This window comes from Typopeltis vanoorti, chromosome 6 (assembly GCF_054136105.1).
Source record: "Typopeltis vanoorti isolate ZY-2024b chromosome 6, IOZ_Tvanoo_1.0, whole genome shotgun sequence".
In the NCBI taxonomy this organism is placed as follows: domain Eukaryota; kingdom Metazoa; phylum Arthropoda; class Arachnida; order Uropygi; family Thelyphonidae; genus Typopeltis; species Typopeltis vanoorti.
This window is the reverse complement of record NC_143554.1, coordinates 2035728-2056486: the sequence shown is the minus strand read 5'-3', so window position 1 is coordinate 2056486 and position 20759 is coordinate 2035728. Positions and strand designations below refer to the sequence as shown.

At 36.6% G+C, this 20759-nt stretch overlaps 1 protein-coding gene across 1 annotated transcript in view; it reads right to left on the bottom strand.

The window, feature by feature from the left end:
* Positions 1 to 20759, bottom strand: part of PAN2 (PAN2-PAN3 deadenylation complex catalytic subunit PAN2) — a 717374-nt gene that overhangs the window by 179918 nt on the left and 516697 nt on the right. The gene's annotated exons all lie outside the window — the stretch shown is intronic.

Here is a 20759-nt window from a genome sequence, read left to right as displayed (position 1 = left end):
ATGTCTTCTCCAACAAGGTACAGAAACATTTGCAGTCTGTGTAATATATTTCTCAACAAATAGTGCAGTTAGAGAATAAAAATGGGATAAAAATGGCACTAACTAATGAATCACATGTCCCCTCCCACAGAAAGCAAAACCATATGTTGCACCAGCAACATATGATTTTGCTTGACACCACCTCATCTTGAACGTGTTAAAACTAAGAAATATATAGTGAATGTGTTTCAGATATTATGGAATTGGGTTGATGGGAATTAGCATATCAACTCAAAAATTGAAGGATAGTTCATTACGTATCTCAAGTCTTGTAAATTACTGGTAATTTCTGCTTGAAATAATGGGAAAGAAGATGATGCTATTTGGGTAGATGACTTTGACTTAGACAATGCACACAAGGAAACTACTCTCGAGGCTGGAAGTAGCGATAGCAAATAGGAAATTCTTAGTAAGTCATGCCTATTTTCAGTTTTTTCCTGAAAACTTTAGTTCCTGAAAATCCCAGCATATATCTCGCATTCAGACTCATTCAGAATGAAAATCCCCGCATATATCTCGCACCACAATTTTTTAGCTTTAATTAAAAAAAAAAAAATTCAAGTTATATTCGAGTAAATGTAGTAGTCGAAAATGTTTATTCCCTTATAGGATCACAGATGTATCTTTGAAAAGAGAATTGGATGGCTCTTTTTTCACATCAGTTTTTTGCAACCCTTCCTTTTCAGATTGATATATCCATCAGACTTTGCCTCACTATCTGTCACAAAACTATGTCATTATTAAATTCCTTCTGTCCAGAGCTCATATCATCTGTTCTTCATCTGATCTACTTCAGAAAGAAATTTCTAGAATTAAAAAAAAAAACTGCCATTCTCAGTTTTAAACCCAAAGGGAAGACTCACACAATTAATTGCCATTTAAAGGCATTTCAGAACACATTTCTCACACCTTAAAGAAATTTAATATTTCCACAATTTTAAGCCTATAAATTCAATTAGCTCAATGATACCATCTCCAAAATATAAAATTCCACCTCTCCTGCTACCTAGACTAACTAAAATCCATTTAGTCCCATGCAACTGCAAGTCATTCTACTTTGGAAAAACAGGTTGATCTATTTTTATATGCCTTTCTAAACACCAATTTCCTTCAGAATATGGAACAAATTGGGTCTAGCAGAACATAGCATTACTAATACTAGCCACAAAATCCTTTGGAGTGATGTCAAATTACTATACAGATGCTGGCATAAAGATGAGTGTCTATTTAAAGAAAGATCTTTAGCATTGCTCAAATCTTAACCTTAACAATGGACTCTCTATGCCAAACATCTGGGAAATTATTACAAAGAATTATACTGTTTAATTATATAAGTATTTATTTTTCTTATTACATATAATACATATGCTTCAATTTTAATAATGACATGCACACACTTCAGATGATCCTAATGGTATCTTTTTTTTTAACCTGGCTGTCTTATTAAGAGAAGATTCCATTCTCCATATACTTTCATTGCTGATTAATTTTTTTATTTCAAATCGTTTTATAGTGACAATGATCCATGATACGTAAATCAAAATATTTGTAATTAATCCACCTAAAATATTTTCAGCTATGCTGCCTATGTGATACTCATTCAGAATGAAATCAGTAGCTTCTCCAAGTTTGAAAGTGAATTTTCAAGTGAAAATAAAATGACACATAAACATATTCATATATTATGGAGACCACTACTGTGTTAAGTATAATTACTTTAATTCCCTGATATTTTCACCTTCATATTAAGGTCATCATCTGAAGTATGTGTACACACACACACACACACACACACACACACACACACACACACACACACAGGCAAGCTACATTACAATTCAAACAGTATGCCAAAGTGACACTAATTTAATCAACCATTCTTCTATTCACTTTACCTCTAGCGAGGGAAAAAAAAAAGAAAAAGAAAAAAACATCAAGGCGATATTTTACTTTTACATGGCCAGAAAACGAATTTGCATTTCTTTTTAATACTTTTAATACAGAACTAGTGGTGGCATAATCAATAAATTAACAGTGCTAATTATAATTTACAAAAGGTTATGTGAGTAGAATATGTGCCATCTATATAAATGGGATTTTTAGACCATGATTATTGTTGAGATTATGGTGGTTGATTAGAATTTCACATACCTCCTTAAATTTGCACTTATATCAAATTTTGGTGTGATGTAATGAATAGGTGCCTTTCCAGTTAATTCTATGTAGAGGACCCGGGGTAAGAAGGGGATCCTCGGATGAGTTGAACAAGTTCTCTAATTTTGAAGCAGATTTAAAGGTGGCATGAGGGTTGTATTTAATGCTATGTCCAGGAATCTATCTTCTCTGACTGCATGTCTCCACTTTATCCTTCCATCTAACCATGGAACAAACAAACTAATGCTGACCCTTACAAACAATGACAATGCGACATAAAGGAACTACCGTCACTTGCCTCCTGTTCAAACAGAAAGCATACAATTTGGTCCCTTGCTAAGGCCACTGGATGCAACTTCTGCTCACCTGCACCTCACCCCTCTCTCATCCTGATGGCATTATTGTTACTTCACCCAAAGATAAAGCCAACCAAGGAAAATCACTGCCTACCATACCATAATCCAAGCAATCATCAATAGCATCTTCTCCACTACCTAGACACCCATCAAATAATCAGCACCTACTAATATGGATTCCAACCATTCGAGATCCACAGCAGACCTCTTGGCTTACACCACCAACCACTGGACATATCAATAATAGCTTCCTCAGTATTCAAAAACTAAGCATTCTCTTTCATTCAAGATAGTATCTTACACTCAGCCAATTCTTAAGAATATACAAATCCCAAATCAACACATGCTAAGATCTCTTTTACAGATTCACTTCAAAACTCTATCTCACATATGCAGTACTCAGCTCTGTGTCTATTCTACAAGTATTTCAATTGTTCTGCTGGCAACTATCATTCCTCCACTTTCTGTTGCACCTGTTAATACAAAGAGCAGCAGCTTCCCAGCACCCCTTTACTGTGCAAATGCAAACATGAACCTGCTTTTCTTCTTCCTCTTTTATTCCATCTACATATGTCCTCTAAATACAGTCATCCATCAACTTATGTTGGGGTTCTGTTCCATCCAGCAGGATGTAAGTTGATACGATAAATCAAGAGAGTTATAGGGGTTAGGGACTTAACTGTAATAAGTATACTGTCATTTTAATTTTTAACCTTATTATAAAACTGTAGTGTACATTATTGCCACCATAAAATAGGAAAAATATAATCTCCCAAAGCTTCCTCCACAATCATATCTTCATTGCCCTCCCTATGTGAAGGACCAGGCTGCAACTCTTCTGGTTTAACCTTTTTTTTTTTTTTTTTGATGAAGACGTCCATTATGCTTTGCTTATTCCTCTTCTTCTTTTCATCATAAATTTATTTATAGCAAGCAAATGCATCATGTACTTGTGTTTCTACTAATAAGTAGCATTCAACATCGGGTACAAATCTTCAGTCATTTTGAGAACATTGCTAACTGCAGAGAACATTTCTGCACGACCCTTCACTGTAAAATGTTTAACAACTACTTCTTGTTTCTCTTTTCCCTCTTCTTTCTCTTCTGCAATGTTCCTCCAGTTCGACCAATTACAAAGTTAGAAATTATGATCAACTTAGAAGAATATTATCTTTGATCCCATGGTATCAGTTACTAAATGGAAAAAATGTCAGCAATGCATGGGAATCTTTGAAAAAGTGCTTGAATAAGGCAGCATCTGAATATATCCCTAGTGTTCAAAGAGTAAATAGGTTGGGTGTGAAATGGATGTGCAGCCTTATTAAGCTAGAAATCCACAAGAAGAAGATGATGTGGAAAGAGTATCATGAGAATAAGAGTGAGAGGAGTTATATAAAACTCAGGCCAGAAAAATAACGAGTATTGTGAGAAAATACTTTTCGTACGCTAAAATGGTATGAAAAGAAATTGGCCATGCAAGCTAAAGGCAATCCAAAAGAATTTTATCGTTATGCCACAAGCAACAGAAAGAATGAATGTGGAAGAATAACTTTATTGAATGCAAATGGTAAACGAGTGTCGGAAGCTAAGGAGATTGTTCAGTTAATGAGTGCTCACTTTGCTAAGATATATCAACCAGGTGTATGTAGTATGGTGCACAGTGCTACTGCTACATTGGATGAAGAGTTAGAGGTGCGTGAAAATGAGGTTGAAGAGCTTTTGCATAACCTGGATAAAAATTTGTCAGTAGGGACAGATGGAATATCTGCCCGTTTGTTAAAGGAATGTTCAGATGAATTGGCTAGGCCTTTCACACATTTGTATAACTTGAGTTTCAGCTCAGGAATGATACTACAGGAATGGAAGGAACATAATATAGTTCCATTGCACAAGGGTGGTGCAAAAACTGATGTGTCTAACTACCGAACTATTAGTATTTCTGGTGTGGTAGTGAAGATTTTAGAGAAGTTAGCAAGAACTCGCATACAGAAATGGGTAGACAATCATTCTATACTCTGCAGGGAACATGGGTTTACTAAAGGAAGGTCATGTTTTAGCAATTTGCTCATATTTTATAACAATGTTATGGCCGAGTTGGATAAAGGAAATGGATACACTATGATAATGTTGGATTTTTCTAAGGCATTTGATAGGATACCACACGATAGGCTGTTCATAAACTGGAGAATATGGGATTGGAACACAAGCTGTTGACTTGGATCAGGGAATGGTTAACAGACAGATATCAAAAAGTGGTATACAGTGGGTGTGAATCTACCAAATTTAAGATAACCAGTGGTGTACCTCAGGGTTCAGTCTTTGGGCCATTATTGCTCAATCTATACATTAATGACTTCAAGCAGGGTCTATCATCAGATTTGCAATTGTTTGCTGATGATGTGAAGAGAGGCAGGGCAATCAGGGATTCTACTGATATTCAGCAATTACAAAATGATTTGAATAGACTGGAAATCTGGGCAAACAAAAATGGCTCTCGGTTTAATGAAGATCCAGCGTGATGAGAGATCCAGCGGCATATTATATTAGTAGGGTTATGCTACAAGAAACTGAAGAGGCAAGGGATCTTGGTGTATCGGTGGATAAGAATTTAAAGTTCAAAGGTCACATAGCAAAAGTTGCAAATACAACTCAGAGGATTATTTCTATGCTGAAGTGAACCTTGACATGTAAGGATAAGGAAGTAATTTTGGCTCTTTATAAGCCTTTGATAAGACCACACTTGGATTTGGTCTCCCAGGTTTGGTCTATGGAAAGGGTGCAAAGAAGATTTACAAAGATTTTATCCGGATTATGGGATTTGGATTATGAGGACAGATTGCGAGTATGTGGATTACAGACTCTGGTTAACAGAAGAAAGAGGGGTGATATCATAGAGGTCTATAAACTTTTGAATGGGTGTTATAGCATTTCAAATGATAAAATGTTTCGTTATATGGAAGGCGGGGAGAGAACACGGGGGGGGGGGGGGGGTAAGAGCTAGGTTTTTTCTCTCAGAGAGCAGTGAGTGAGTGGAATAATTTGCCCTTAGGGGTAGTGAGTGCATCTAGTGTAAATGAATTTAAAGGAAGGTATGATAGCTGGGTTGGGTAATTTACAGCCTCCCTCAATGAGTCCATGACTTCCTGGAGGTCTCAGATAATAATAATTCTTCATTATTCAACTCTTCAGGGGCAATTTTTATGAGTTGAATTATGTCATCATCATTCACTTCGAGATTTGGATTGTTTGCTAGGCCCACTATTTCTTCACTCAATTTACGAAGGTCTTCATATTTTTCAAAACTTCCAAAGTCATGTACAAACCTTTTTAATGTCTTTTTCCATATGCCACTTACACATTGAAAGATCACTACATCCCAAGCCACAGCAATATTTTTAATAGCACATAATAAATATTGAATGCTTTCCAGAATTGTATGAGAGTCTGGTCCTTTCCTTCAGTGGCAGAAATGGTATGAGAAAGTTCTACATACATAATAAGCCTTAAACACTGCGAGAACTCCCTGATCCATCAGTTGGACCGATGAAGATCACCAATATAAGATGGATGACCTGGAGCATTATCTAGAATTAATAAAATTTTAAATTCAACATTTTCTTTTGCACAATAACTTTCCATTTCACTCTCATAACAGTTGATTAAGGCACCCGCAAACAATTTTTGAGGCATCCACGATTTCTTATTACTTTGATAATGAACTGGAGGAGTATATACCTCAAAAATTGTTTGTGGATGCCTTAGTCAACTGTTATGCAAATGAAATGGAAAGTTATTGTGTGAAAGAAAATGTAGAATTAAGGCTTGTGGATTCTCACTGTGCCAAATCACAATGGTTTCAGTTTATATCCAGCCACATTTTCCTCCAACGGAATTGTAATACGGTCTTTAAGAGCTTTGAAACCAGCCATAGATTTTAGCTTTTTTGTGGATGAATATCTGGTTGGCAATTTTTTCCAAAACAAGGAGGTCTCATCCATATGGAAGCTGGGCAAGAGTGTGGTTAGCAGGGGTGTTAGAGCTGGGTTCTTTACTTTTAGAGTGGTAAATGTGTGGAATAAGCTGCCAGAGTCTGTTGTGGGTGCTATGACGGTGAACGAGTTCAAGACAAGGTATGATAGATACTGTGAGAATGTAATCGCATAGTTGTGTGGACATGATGTTTAGGGCCTCCCTTGATGAGTCTAAGGACTCCTGGAGTCGCCCGAAATAATAATAATAATAATAATATTAAATATTTGCTGTGGCAAATAATTTTCCTTTGTAATAATTTTATCCAATTTCTCCACAAGCTCCTTGCCAGCCTTCTCATCAGCACTTGCAGATTCACCATACATTTTCACATTATGCAGCACAAAAAGCTGCTTGAATCTCATGAACCAACCAGAAGAACTGTTGAATTTGTAGTCATAATCGGGTCCTGCTTTCTCATCCAACATGTTGAAGAGACTTACTTACTGCCTTAATGATTATGGTCATAATGCTAAGGGGTAAACACTTTTGGTTCAGGTCCTACTATCTACGATGCAAGTAGCTTTTCCATATCACCGACTGAACCTTCTCGATGCTTCGTCATTATTGTTGATTTAATGGAAGCAGATCCTTTCACAGCCTCTATGATTTTTTCCTTACTTTTCAAAATGGTCGTTGAGTAGAATGAGACCATCCAAAGTCATGTGGAATTACACTGACAGGCTTAGCAGTTTCATGTTGCTTTATAACTTGCAATTTATTGTTTCAAGATCAATTGCTCGCCTCTTTTTCTGTGATTCTTCACTAGGTTTTTTGATTGGGTGTGTAGGGGCCATGTTGTACAAAATATCGTGAAATATTTAACAATAAATACACAACCTATTTCTCAAACACAAAATCAACAGAGGAACTGTTGAAGATACGTGCCGACTGCCAAGAGAGGGTGCCGCTGAATGTACTGTTTCCACTATACATGATGCATTGTTGCTAAATAGAAACCTTTTTAATATAATTATTCCGGTTTTCCAGAATAATTATATTAAAAAAGTTTAATATAAAATAATTATATTAAAAAAATTATATTATTCCAGAATAATCTCCAGGCTAACACATATTAATGGTTGTAGATCTGTTATTTAGTTTTTTAATGAACTGTTTTGATGTTCACAATATCAAAAATGAACTAATTTTCATAATTTCTAGTAGTTTGTGCTTTAGACTTTTAGTTCTCTTTATCCCTGAAGATGTTAGATTGACGACTAACGAAATTGTCAGGTGTTGTTTTTAGTACTTGTTTAGTTTTAAAAATAGTTTTCTTTAATAAAATGTGGTCACAAAACCAGAATAATTATATTGAACTTCTTAACCACAGAAACCTTTTTACTTTACGCTCACTTGCGTCTTGTTTGAAAGTATAACCGAAAATGTTATTTATGAGATCACGGACATAAGTCGAGAGATGACTGTACTTCTTGCCAAAGGACATATGTCCTACGGCAAGAATTGTTTCTAAACAGCTACAAGCTGCAACTCTTCAACAAAAATATCCTGATAAACTTCTGACTCCTCGCCTGCACTCCAGACATGGTAATAATGTACTTATATGTCCTTTGACCTCTCTTGTATAGGATCAATATACAGGATGATCATAATTAAAGTTCACATTTTGAAAGGCTGTATAACTGGATAACTACTCAGTGGAACATTTAATTAACAGAAAGATGTATGCAGCAACATAATTTTATTTAGTGCAAAAACCATTAGTTCTAAAATTGCCACTAGGGCAATACATGGTTCTGCAATACCATAGTATATAATTCAAAATGTCACAAGTTGTAGGATACACATAGCAAGTTTTGCGGTTACACAACATGTTTGTTATGTTGTCCACCATTTGTTGGTAATGTGCTGAAATCACAAAATCGCATACTCAACCACAGAATGTAGAGTTTCACTTGAATGTTGTGGATATGGCAAGTAATGCTGGTCTTGAGTTCCACTAAGTTGGCTATTTGTCAATGATAGACAACATCTTTCAAATATCCTCCAAAGCCAAAAGTCACGGCACTAGCCGCACTGTATGAAACTTACAGAAGATGACTCTGTCCTCAGTAAAATGTCTGAGCAACCACTTGACAGGAATTGCAACGTGAGAAGGACACCATACTGCATAAAAACTATTGAATTCAGGCACTGATGCTGTTAAAGTGTTGGAATCACCTGATTGGCTAAGAGAGATGCATATTACCGAGACCAGCAGGATCGAGCTCATCGAATAAGAAAGGTCCAATAATGAATTCCACTGTAAAACCACACCAAATGGTGACCTTCTGGGAATGACGCAAATCTGTCACACGACATATGGGTTTGAGGTTGCCCTAATTCTGCAGTTGCGTGCATTCATAGCATTGTCCAGATGGAAATGAGCTTTGTCAATACAAAAAATGTTTTATGGCCAGATGTTGTCCAGTTCAGTCCAAAGAAGAAGAAACTGTAGGACAAATGTTTTTCACACACCCCAATCAGGATTAAATAACTGGAACATGGAGAAATCTTGTAAGGATAACAGCACAGAATTTGCCTTAAAACTTTGTGAACTGTGCAATACACCGTGTGCTGCTGCTTCCTACAACATTTGTCATCCTTTCTTCCTCTAATGCTGCAGCTACTAACTCCAATGTTGCTGTTCGATGGACTTCCATCCTCTGCCAGGTTTGTCATCTAAGAAACCTGTCTCTTCAAATTTCTGTATCATTTTGAGTAAACCACTTGCAGTCATACAATTCGTTTTTAATTCTTTTAATACTCTGAACTTTCGCAATGTTGTCAAAGTACAGCTTTTATTTTGGTAAAATAACTTCATAAGAAATGTGTGATCCTTGGTAATGGTGACATGCTTTAAGACGTCGTCTGTTCACAGGAAACGAACTGATGCATTCCACAGCAACCTACTTTTATAGAAGCTTCTTTTGAAGCATATGTCACCAGGGACATTTGTCATTTGCATAAATGGTATGGTCGCAGCATTTTACTGCATATCAGGAGCATCATACGTAATTTTCATGTACTGCAGCCTCATGTATCGCCCTAGTGGCAACTTTCAGAATTAACATTGCTTTTTGTGCAAAATAAAATTTCATTGTTGCAAGTATCACCGTGTTAAATATTAAATCATTCTGCTGAGTAGATACCCAGTTACAGTCTTTCAAAAATGTGAACTTTAATTATAATCACCATGATTTTGTGTGTGCGTGCGTGCGCAAGGGCTCGCATGTAAAAGTGTAATATTCCATTTATTTTATCTGATATCCCTTTAATGTATGGAATGGCTACTTTTTAGCATAATCTAGTTTATGATTATTATTAGGTGCAGTCTTGTGATGAATTTTGATCATTGCATTTTTTCTGTGGTCGTTTTTTTTTTTGAAAAGTACTGCTGAGAATTTTTAATTCATGCTTAAGTTCATTGGAGCAGATCTTTAAAGCCCAGTTTTTTTAGTGACACCTAGATTATGTGTTGGGTGGTGGTAAGAGTTTATGCGGGTGTGTATATATACGTATATATATGGGAAAGCATGTGTAGACTTATGGTAAACAGTGAAGGAAAGATCTGTGACAAGTACATACAGAAATGGAAGTTCAGATGACTGAGGAAAGCTTCTAAAGTCTAGTAGCCAAGGGGCCAGATAATGAAAACATCGGTAATGTATCTTAGCCAGACTTTGGGATTTAAAGGGGTGCTTAAGGGTCAAACCTGTATAACTGAGAGGGGACCTTCACATAGCCTTTAAAGGAATGCAAGGGAACTGACCAGGGCTTCTAACATAATATCCAATCCTCACCTTCTCGTGGTGCATCCTGTTGGGTATCTACCTGGATACTGAACGAACAAGAATGAGCTGACAATTTGGGATTTAGCCGACCAAATTGTATTCTTATTGGCTTAAACCAAAATACAAAATGATGGTACAACATGACAAAATTTCATGCCGGCTGAGGCATCGCCCGGTTACACAAGTACCCCGTTGTTTTTACCAGGGAACCACAGTGAACAGCGACAAGTCAGCTACTGGAACAAATCTGAAAGTACATGCCAACTCAACATCACCAGACTTAAAGATCGGTACTATCAACATAAGAATCCTGAATGGCAAAGAAATAGAGTTAGCTGAGGAATTAGATAAGCACTAGATCGACATAATAGGGGTGACTGAAACAAAAAAGACAAAAACTGGTGAGATCTTTCTGAGAAATAAATACAAAATGTTATATTCAGGCAATGACAATCAAGGAAAAGAAGGAGTAGCCATAGTATTCAATACTAAATACAAGGCCAATCTTCTTGAATGACAAGCAGTCTCAAGTAGAGTGATATGGGCAAATATCAGAATGGGGAACTGGACAATGGGATTTATGCCTATGGTCCCACAGAAGGCTCTACTAAGGAAGAAGTGGGAGAATTTTTTGAGGCTCAAGAGAAAGCTACTGACACAATGAAAAAGGAAAAGTTGGTCCTTGTTGGGGATCTAAATAGCAGAGTAGGAAATGATTCTCAGACATACAAAAATATTTTGGGAAAATTTGGAGAAAAGAGCAAACCTAATAATAATGGAAAACCTGTTGGATTTCTATTCAAGACATGGACTGGTTATTACTAAACACAATGTTCAAACATAAAAATGTGCACAAATTCACATGGAGAGAAGAAGCAAGGAATAAGAAAAGTCTCATTGACTACGTTCCTGTTGATAGTGATGTTTTCTACCTGGTACAGAGGATCTGAAATGGAAGTGATCACCATTTAGTCTTGAGCATTATAAAATTGAATTTCATATTGAAAAGGAGAATATATAAGAAAGTTTTAAAGCAAATAAAAGTTGAGCAACTCTCAGATGTGAACTGTAGACTAAAATACACAAAGATTATTGAAGAACAAATGAAAGAGTTTGAGAACAGGAACCAAACCTTGGAGATTCAGTGGCAAACCTTGAAGAAAACCCTGATTGATTCAGCCAGAGAGGTATGTGGTGAGGTTGTCTGCAAGGATAGAAAAATCAGAATTCCATGGTGGACGCAAGAAGTTAAAGTGGCAGTGAAGGAAAAGAAGAAAGCATATCAAAAGTTTCTGGCAAATAAGTCAGCTTGCGTGCTTAGAGAATGCAGAGACAAATGTAAGAAAGCTAAACACTGTGTAAAACTAAACAAAAGTCATGGGAGGACTTTGGCAAGAACATAGAAAATAAATATCAAGAAGGTGGCAAAATATTCTGGAGATTGTTGAAGTAGCTCAGAAATGGAGGAAAGAGTGCTGTAAAAGGAATCAGAGATGATAAAAGTGACATGAAAATAGGAGAAAAAGATATCCTTGAAGTATAATAAATTTAGTTTCATCCTTTATCCAAGTGTGAGCAAACAAAGTTTACGCCTGAAAATATCTTCAGAACTGGGATAAGGTAGTACAACACCGGGCAACTAAGCAAAGGTGGACCAAGCTAACATCTCTCCTATCTCAGTATCTCCTATAATGCAAAACACATCTCCTTGCAGATATGTATAATGTTATGCAATAATGTAAGTGCCACTACCCAGATTAGTTTCGACCTTTTTTGAGGTCTCTTCAGTGGGAGCCTGGCCCAGAAGTGGAGATACCAGGCAGAAGCAATGGCGAGGTCATCTTTACCAATACGAGTTGCCAAAAGGTGTGCCACCTTTTTATTAAATTACTCTGGATTTAGAGAAAATGTTGAAAGTTTATTTTTCACTTGGCTAAACTATAATAAATTTAGTTTAATCCTTTATCCAAGTGTGAGCAAACAAAGTTTGCACCTGAAAATATCTTCAGGACTGGGATAAGATAGTACAACACCGGGCAACTCGTAGCAAAGGTGGACCAAGCTAACATCACTCCTATCTCGGTATCTCCTATAATGCAAAACACATCTCCATGCGGATATGTATAATGTTATGCATTAAGGTAAGGCCCACTACCCAGATTAGTTTCGACCTTTATTGAGATCTCTTCAGTGGGAGCCTGGCCCAGAAGTGGAGATACTAGGCAGAAGCAATGGCGAGGTCATCTTTACCTATAGGAGTTACCAAAAGGTGTGCCACCTTTTTATTAAATTACTCTGGATTTAGAGAAAGATGTTGAAAGTTTATTTTTCACATGGTTAAACTATAATAAATTTAGTTTAATCCTTTATCCAAGTGTGAGCAAACAAAGTTTGTTCCTGAAAATATGTTCAGGACTGGGGTAAGGTAGTAAAACACCGGGTTTGCTCACACTTGGATAAAGGATTAAATTAAATTTATTATAGTCTAACCAAGTGAAAAATAAACTTTCAATATACTTGAAGCATAGAGTAATTACTTTGAAAAATTGCTAAATGAAACAAGCAGTGATAGCACAGTGGTAAAAAACACTCAACAGGCATACAGTCAGGAATACATATCCATACTTGAAGTAGAAAAAGCCATCAAAGGCTTGAAATGTGGAAAGGCAGCAGGAGTAGATGATATTTGACCAGAAATGCTGAAGTATGGTGGTATAAAAGTCTTACAGAGGCAGCACTGCATAGATCAGAAGGCTTGGACAGAGGGACGAATTCCCGATGATTGGAGTAGAGTTCTCATAGTACCCATAGATAAAAAGGGAAATAAAACTGAATGTGAAAATTACAGAGGTATTTCCCTACTGAGTGTTCCTAGTAAGATTTATGCAAGTATACTTGAGAAATAGTTGAGAAGAATTGTAGAAGAAAAGCTTGGTGAAGAACAAGCTGAATTCAGGCCAAATAGTGGCTGTCATGATCAGATCTTCACTCTACGACAAATAGTTGAGAAATCATGGGAATATAACAAAGATCTGTATTTAAGTTTTGTCGATCTGGAAAAGGCATATGACACAGTGTCAAGAGAGAAGCTATTCAATATGCTACAGTTATATGGTGTCAATGGGACATTATATCAAGCAATACTTAGTCTTTATTTGAGTTGTAAGTCAGCAGTTAGAATTGAAGGAAGTACAGGAAGATGGTTTAATGTTAAATCTGGTGTGAGACAAGGATGTACATTATCCCCTCTGTTATTCATTATCTATATGGATCACATTATGAAGAAAAGTGGTATTAAACCAGATATCAAAATTGGATATGTTAATGTCAGCTCTTTGCTTTATGCAGATGATGTTATACTTCTAAATAAATCTGCTACAAGTCTGAAAGATTCCATGACTAAATTGAATAACTGTTGTAATAGATACAGTATGAAGGTCGGCAATAAAAAGACAAAGACAATGAAAATAGGCAGATTCCTTGAAAATGTCAACTGCGTTGTGAACGGAGAACTTGTGGAACAAGTAAAATATTTCAGCTACTTAGGCACGATTTTTAGTGAAAATGGTAAATTAAATATGGAAATAGACAACAGAATCAACAAAGCTGGTATGGTAGGGAGTCAACTGAATAAATTCATATGGAATAAGAGAGAAATTAGTCGGAACACTAAATTAGATGTATACAAGGCCGTGTTCAAACCAGTTTTAACTTATGGATCTGAGAGCTGGGTCAGAAGTAAAACATTTGACCAAAGACTAGAGACCACAGATATGAGAGTCCTGTGAAAGATTAGAGGCATAAACAGATGGCATCAATGGCAATATCATATTAAAAATTAGGATATTAGGAAAGAACTTGACATTGTCTGCATCCAGATATGCATTAGCAGAGCTAATCTCAGGTGGTACGGTCACTTAAACAGAATGGGCGATGAAAGATTAGCAAAACAAGTGTTCTCAGCCAGGTTGGCAGGAAAGCGACCCCGAGGAAGACCAAGATACAGGTGGAATGATACGGTACAAAGTGCCTTAGACGATAGAAATCTAAGATCTGATAATGTTGGAGTCTTGACAAGTAACAGACTGATTTGGAGGAAAACTGTAGATAGGGAGTTAGTAATGATGCAAATTTTTCATGTAGTACTATGATATCCTGTACATGGCAGGAATTTGATGATTATGAATCTACAGCATCGTGCACTCAAAAGCTTCCATATAAATGTTAACATAAGAGGGATTCGGATATTGGCAATCTCACGGCTGTATCTTCTTTTTGAGGTAGAAGTCTTTTGCCACACAGAATAACCAGAACATAGTAAATGGACAAAGAGGGCCATCATATCTAACAGAAATTTGTCCGGTAAAAGAAGAATTGTTTTTTTCCTTCTTATTGGACATCGGGCCAGTAAAATAATAGATCAAATTATTGTCACTTTGGCATACTGTTTGAATTATAATGTAGCTACTCTATGTGTGTATGTGTGTGTGTATGTGTGTGTGTATATATATATATATATATATATATATATATATATATATATATATGTAGAAAGACTTTTACCTTGGGTATAATAAGGCACAAACTTGACTTGTTTGTCTGGTTGCTTACTTAGGAAATGGAGTAAAACCAGGTTTAAAATAGCTTGGTATCTTTAACATATATATATATATATATATATATATATATGTATGTATCCAGACGATAACCTTAATATGAAGGTTGAAATGGCAGGCAATTAAAGTAATTATTCTCAACATGGTAGTAGTAGTTGTAGTAGTCTCCATAATTTATCATTAAACACCAGATGTGGATTTGAATTCAGACTTTGGACTTTTAATGGTGGCTTTTACCAGTGTTGCAGGCAACTGTGAAGGTAGTTGTGTTTTGTTCTCAAGCCACTTGTAAAAGGCTGTTTGTTTTTCTCGTGCAGCCATGTTTTAGATATGAGTCGGGAAATTTGAACATAATGAGGAATAAAAGTTTCCATTCCAATATGGTTATTTCTCTAACAAGATCACAACAGGTATCCAGATCAGAAGAATGAAAGCAGTAGCCTGATCAAGGAAAGGAGGAATAAAATTCATGTAAGTCCACACAGTCAGTATTGTTGTTGTGGCAAAATAGATGAGACAGTGAATGGCTGAAGGAAGGATGTTCCACCAGAGACAAAACTTGGATAAGAGTGTAGTCTAAATTACCAAGAGAAGCAGTCGCCTGATCATTCAAAAAAATAACTTCAAATAAAATATAAATTGATCAGTATTAAAATATATTCAAGCATCCCCATGGTTCAGTTATTGACAATTAGTATAATGGGGCATCTTCACGGAATCTGAAGGCTCATTGTGGGAGATACACGTTAACTTTCATGTGTGCAATACCTATCATACCTCTAATTAAACTCATTCACTGTCAAGGGCATTCACAAGTAATTTTGCAATCCATTCCATTCAATCACCACTCTGCACACAAAAAATCTAGTCCACACACCCTTAATACAACTTCCACAGATGATCCCTAGTTCTCTGTCTATGTTTCGTGTATTTTCATTTCGATCTATCAACTAAACTTTGCAATCAACCTTCTACCTCAACTTCAACCTGGTGACAGGTCTATGGAATATGCCCTATGAGGACATATTCCATAGACCTGTCACCAGGTCTGTGACTCATCTTTGAATCCTCTCCACCACCTCCTGATCTGCAAGAAACCCTGGAGACCAAATCTGTACATAATAGTCAAGATGCCACTGAATCCTAGCTTTATAAAGAGCAATAATAACTCCTATTTATACCTGTTAGTTTTTTTTTTTTCAACATCCAAGTAATCCTTTGAGCTATTTTACCAACTTTTGAAATTTCCCTCAATTTCATTCTCTTTCTCCACCATTACCCCCAAGTCCCTAGCCTCATCCCATCTTCCTACAATCTAGTACTATGAATGTGATACATAACATGTAACCTAAAGTGCATAACATTACATTCTGCAGAATTAAATTGACATGCATTAGCCTACAATGCCAATTTATTTAAATCATCCTGCAGGATATCTACATCACCTTAATCAACTATTGTCCTCCTCAGTTCTGCATAATCAGCAAACAACTGAATATTTACCCTTTAATCTTTCCCTATATAGAATAGTGGCCCTAGTACAGAAACCTGAATCACTCAACTAGTCACCTTCATTCTCCTAGATTCAATATACTATTCCCTGGTATCTGTCTGTCAGCCACCTTATCCATGCTACCAGCTTCACATCCATTCCCATTTGTTCCAACTTTCGTAACTGTTTTATATGCAATATTCTGTCAAATGCCTTTGCAAAGGCCAGCAGTATCATGGTGTACACGGGTGTTCAAAAAAAAATGAACTTTTTAAATAGTGCACCAATCGGCATAGAGAGCTTGCAACATCTACTCAGTGCACCTAGCAGCAGGTTTTGACAACAAACTGATATTTGCCCTGTTCTGCTGAGCATTAGTCGTCGAGTTACATCCACTGAAGTGAGCACTTGCACAAGCTGTTCATCAAATTTGTGACAAAGTGACAATGAAATAGCTTGAAGAATGTGTGTAAAATTTTCTGCAAACCTGGTAAAATTTTACAGAGACATTTCAATTGTTCAATCAAGTATAGTCCTCCCCCACATACTTGTAGCACTGCCGAATGCAGTCCTACAAGCATGTGGGGGAGAAATTATATACAGTAAAACTTGTCCAAGGCATTACGTGAATAAGGTGGAAACTTGCTCAATGTGAACAATTATATAGTCCCAGCCAGAAGAATAGGCATTACAGTATTATTTATTTTGTATAATGCGGAATCTGCCCAACACGGAAACAGAAAGCAATATTTGAAGAATTGATTAAAAATTACTTGTATAAAGTGGAAAGTGTTTTAAAAATACACCTATATTTATTGGATTTTGGCACTTGTGTTGCTTTTACTGTTTCGTTTGAGAATTAATGCTAATCAGTTTCTGTTAAGTCCAAACATTTCAGTAACCTGAATTTCAATAAACCGATCCATTCATTTTTTGCATCGTGGCTAAATTGTACATGGTACTGTCACTAAACAAAAAACGTCAAAGTCATTGAAGCTAAAGAAAAGGATAAACTCTCGGTATAGGAAATAATGATGCGGTTTAAGTGTGGCAAAATGCAAGTATACATCACACTTAAAAGGATAAAATAATGGACAAGTGGGCTGCAAGGAAACGGTCGAATGAAGAGGAAGGCAAAGGTAACTGGCAACAAGGTAGTGTGGGAGTGGTTCACAAATGCAAGATCAAAAAAATTCACATATTTGGTCCAATGGTTCAAAGTGAAGCTCTCGCAGTAGCCAAATCTCTCGGGAATGATCAGTTTAAGGCTCTACAGAACGGTTGGATAGTTTTAAGAAGAGGTACAATATTGTGTGGAATGAAGTCTGTGGGGAATCTAAAGATATGGATGAAGGTGTAGTGAGCAAGTGGAAACCAAAACTGCTAGAATTGATTTCACCATATGAACCTAAAAACATTTACAATGCGGACGAAACAGGATTGTTTTTTTTGGGCATTACCAACAAAATCACTCACGGTTAAGGGAGAACAGTGTATCGGGACAAAATGTCCAAAGAAAGACTTACAGTGTTATTGTGTGGGAATATGGTGGGAGAAATGGAAAAGCAGCAAAACCAAGATGTTTCAAGAATCTGAAAATTAATAATTTACCAGTGATTTGGAGAAACAATAAAAAAGATTGGATAACTGCAGCTACAATGGAAGAGTAGTTAAACATGTTTAATGGAAAAATGAAGAAGGAAAATAGAAATGTCATCCTTTTTCTTGACAATGCTACCTGCCACCCAAAGATAACACTTTCAAATGTGAAAATCGTTTGGTTCCTTCCCAGAAAATGCAACAAGCCCATGGATATGGGTGTTATTGACACATTCAAATCGCACCACAGACAACATCTGATGCAATCTTTGATTTCGAATGTAGAAGAAGCCAATAGCTCTTATGCATTAGCAAGATCTGTATCGGTTCTGGATGCTGTGAATTGGATTGGGTTGGCAGTGAAGAAAATTAAAGTAATAAAAAAGTGTTTAGCTAAAGTTGGGTTTGGGGAAAGTGATGTGGCAGATAATTTGGAGGAGGTGAGTGAAAACATTGCTGCAATATCCAATCTCTGTCGAGAAAAAGAACTTTGTTCGGGGTGATGACCATCTAGCCACACATTACAGCTTTGAATCTGCTACAGCTCTACTAGCGGTAAGAAATACACAAAAACGAAGATGTGGAGGATAAGGAGGAGGAAGGAGAAGGAGAAGCAGCAGCTGGGGAACAGGATATTTCAACAAAAATTCGTACACATAAACAGGCCCCGTCATTGCATCAAGTAATGCAGTCTGCAATTGATTCAAACTCTTCCAGCCTTCTTGAACTATTGTATACAGTTAAGGACTGCATTCAAAAAGACATGATCACAAAACAGTGGAAATAAGTTTCTTTGTTGGATCTGTGGAAGAAATCTCAATGAGTTGTATATTGGAAATGTGTAATGTGCAGTGTAGTAGAGCATTAATACTTTAATAATGTGTTATTATTACTATTATTATTTTAATAACATAGGTCTACAAGGATCACCTACTTACAAGAACCAGTGCTGCCAAGTTTCACTCATAAACAGGTATGTACCATGTAATATGATTTTAATGGATTTTAAATTTTTTTGCAATTTTGTATAATGCGGAAACTTTGCCAATGTGGAAAATATATTCGGTCCCTTGCGATTCTGCTTTGAACAAGTTTTACTGTACTCGGTTTAATCCTTTATCCAAGTGCAAGCAAACTAAGTTTGTGGCTGAAGTATTTTCAGGACTGGGCAACTCGTATATATAGAAGATAATGACTTTACATCACTTGCCTTAGTATCCCATAATGCAAAGCACATATCCTTGCAGACATGTATAATGCTATGCATTAAGGGTCACTACCCAGACTGGTTTCAACCTTTATTGAGGTTAAATCAGTGGAAGTCAGACCCAGAGGCGATACTAAGGTTGAAGTAATGCAGAAATCATATAAGTTGCCCTAGTTCTGCAAATACTTCAGGTGCAAACTTTGTCTGCTTACACTTGGATAAAGGATTAAACCAAGTATATAATTTCCAGGTATCTTTAATTTTGCAGTGCCATGGGTGGTTTAAGCATTTTTAAAGGGCAGAACATCGATCGGTGAAGATCTCAGTCCTGGATCACCATCCACATCAACAGACGACGACCAAGTCATGGGAGTTAGTGCTGTGATTCGTGGAAATTGTCATTTAACTGTCCAAGAAGTTGCTGACAAATTGTGCATCACCAGTGGATCTTGCCATCATATTTTGACTGAAAAACTTCAGATGTGTTGTGTCCGTGAAAAATTCGTACCGTGTTTGTTGAATGATGATCAGAAAGAGAACCATGAAATTAGTCAGGAACTGTTTGCCAACACAAATAGTAATGAAAACTTTCTTAAGAACATCATAACAGGAAGATGAGATGTGAGTTGAGAAAGGGTCTCCTTGACCAAAAAAAAGTACAGATGAGTCGGTCAAAGATCAAGATGATGTTGGTTGTATTTTTTGATTAGAAAGGCATTGTCCGTTATGAATTTGCACCACTTGGTCAGATGGTAAACAAAGAGTTGTACCAGGAAGTTTTAGCATGTTTGAGGGATGCTGTGCACAGGAACAGGCCGGAATTGTGGGAAAACCAGACTTGGATGTTGACAATGCACTGGCTTATACGTTGCTCCTCATATGCAGTTATATGGCAAAACATTAGATATCCATTGTACCCCATCCACCCTATTCTCCGGACTTAGTCCCAGCAGATTTTTTCCTGTTTCCCAAACTTAAAACCGCTTTGAAAGGATATTGTTTCCAAACCATAGAGGAGATTCAGGAAAATGCGATGAGAGAACTGCATGCCATCACAGAAAGCGTGTTCCAGGAAGCATTCCAACAATGGAAAAAATGTTAGGAACAGTGTGTCGCCTGTAGAGTAGGATACTTTGAAGGGGTCAGAAATGACCGGAGTAAATCCAAAACTCTTTTGAATTTACTTTGGCCTGTTTAGCTAATTTTCTCTCATAATCTGATTTGACCTTTCTTACCATACTAGTTATCCTTTTTTATTTGCACTTTGTACTGCTCATGAATATGCAGATCACCTTTTTCTTCAATCCCTCTACAATGTTTTCTTTCTTTTCTTTTTTCTTTTTTCTTTTTTTTTTTTTTTTTTTTTTTGCAGTTCTTGCTTTTCAACTCTGCTCTTCCACTTAACCACTCCTTCCTCCACACATGCTTGGTTTATCCTGCTGACTGCAGGTATGCAGCCAGATACTGCTTCTT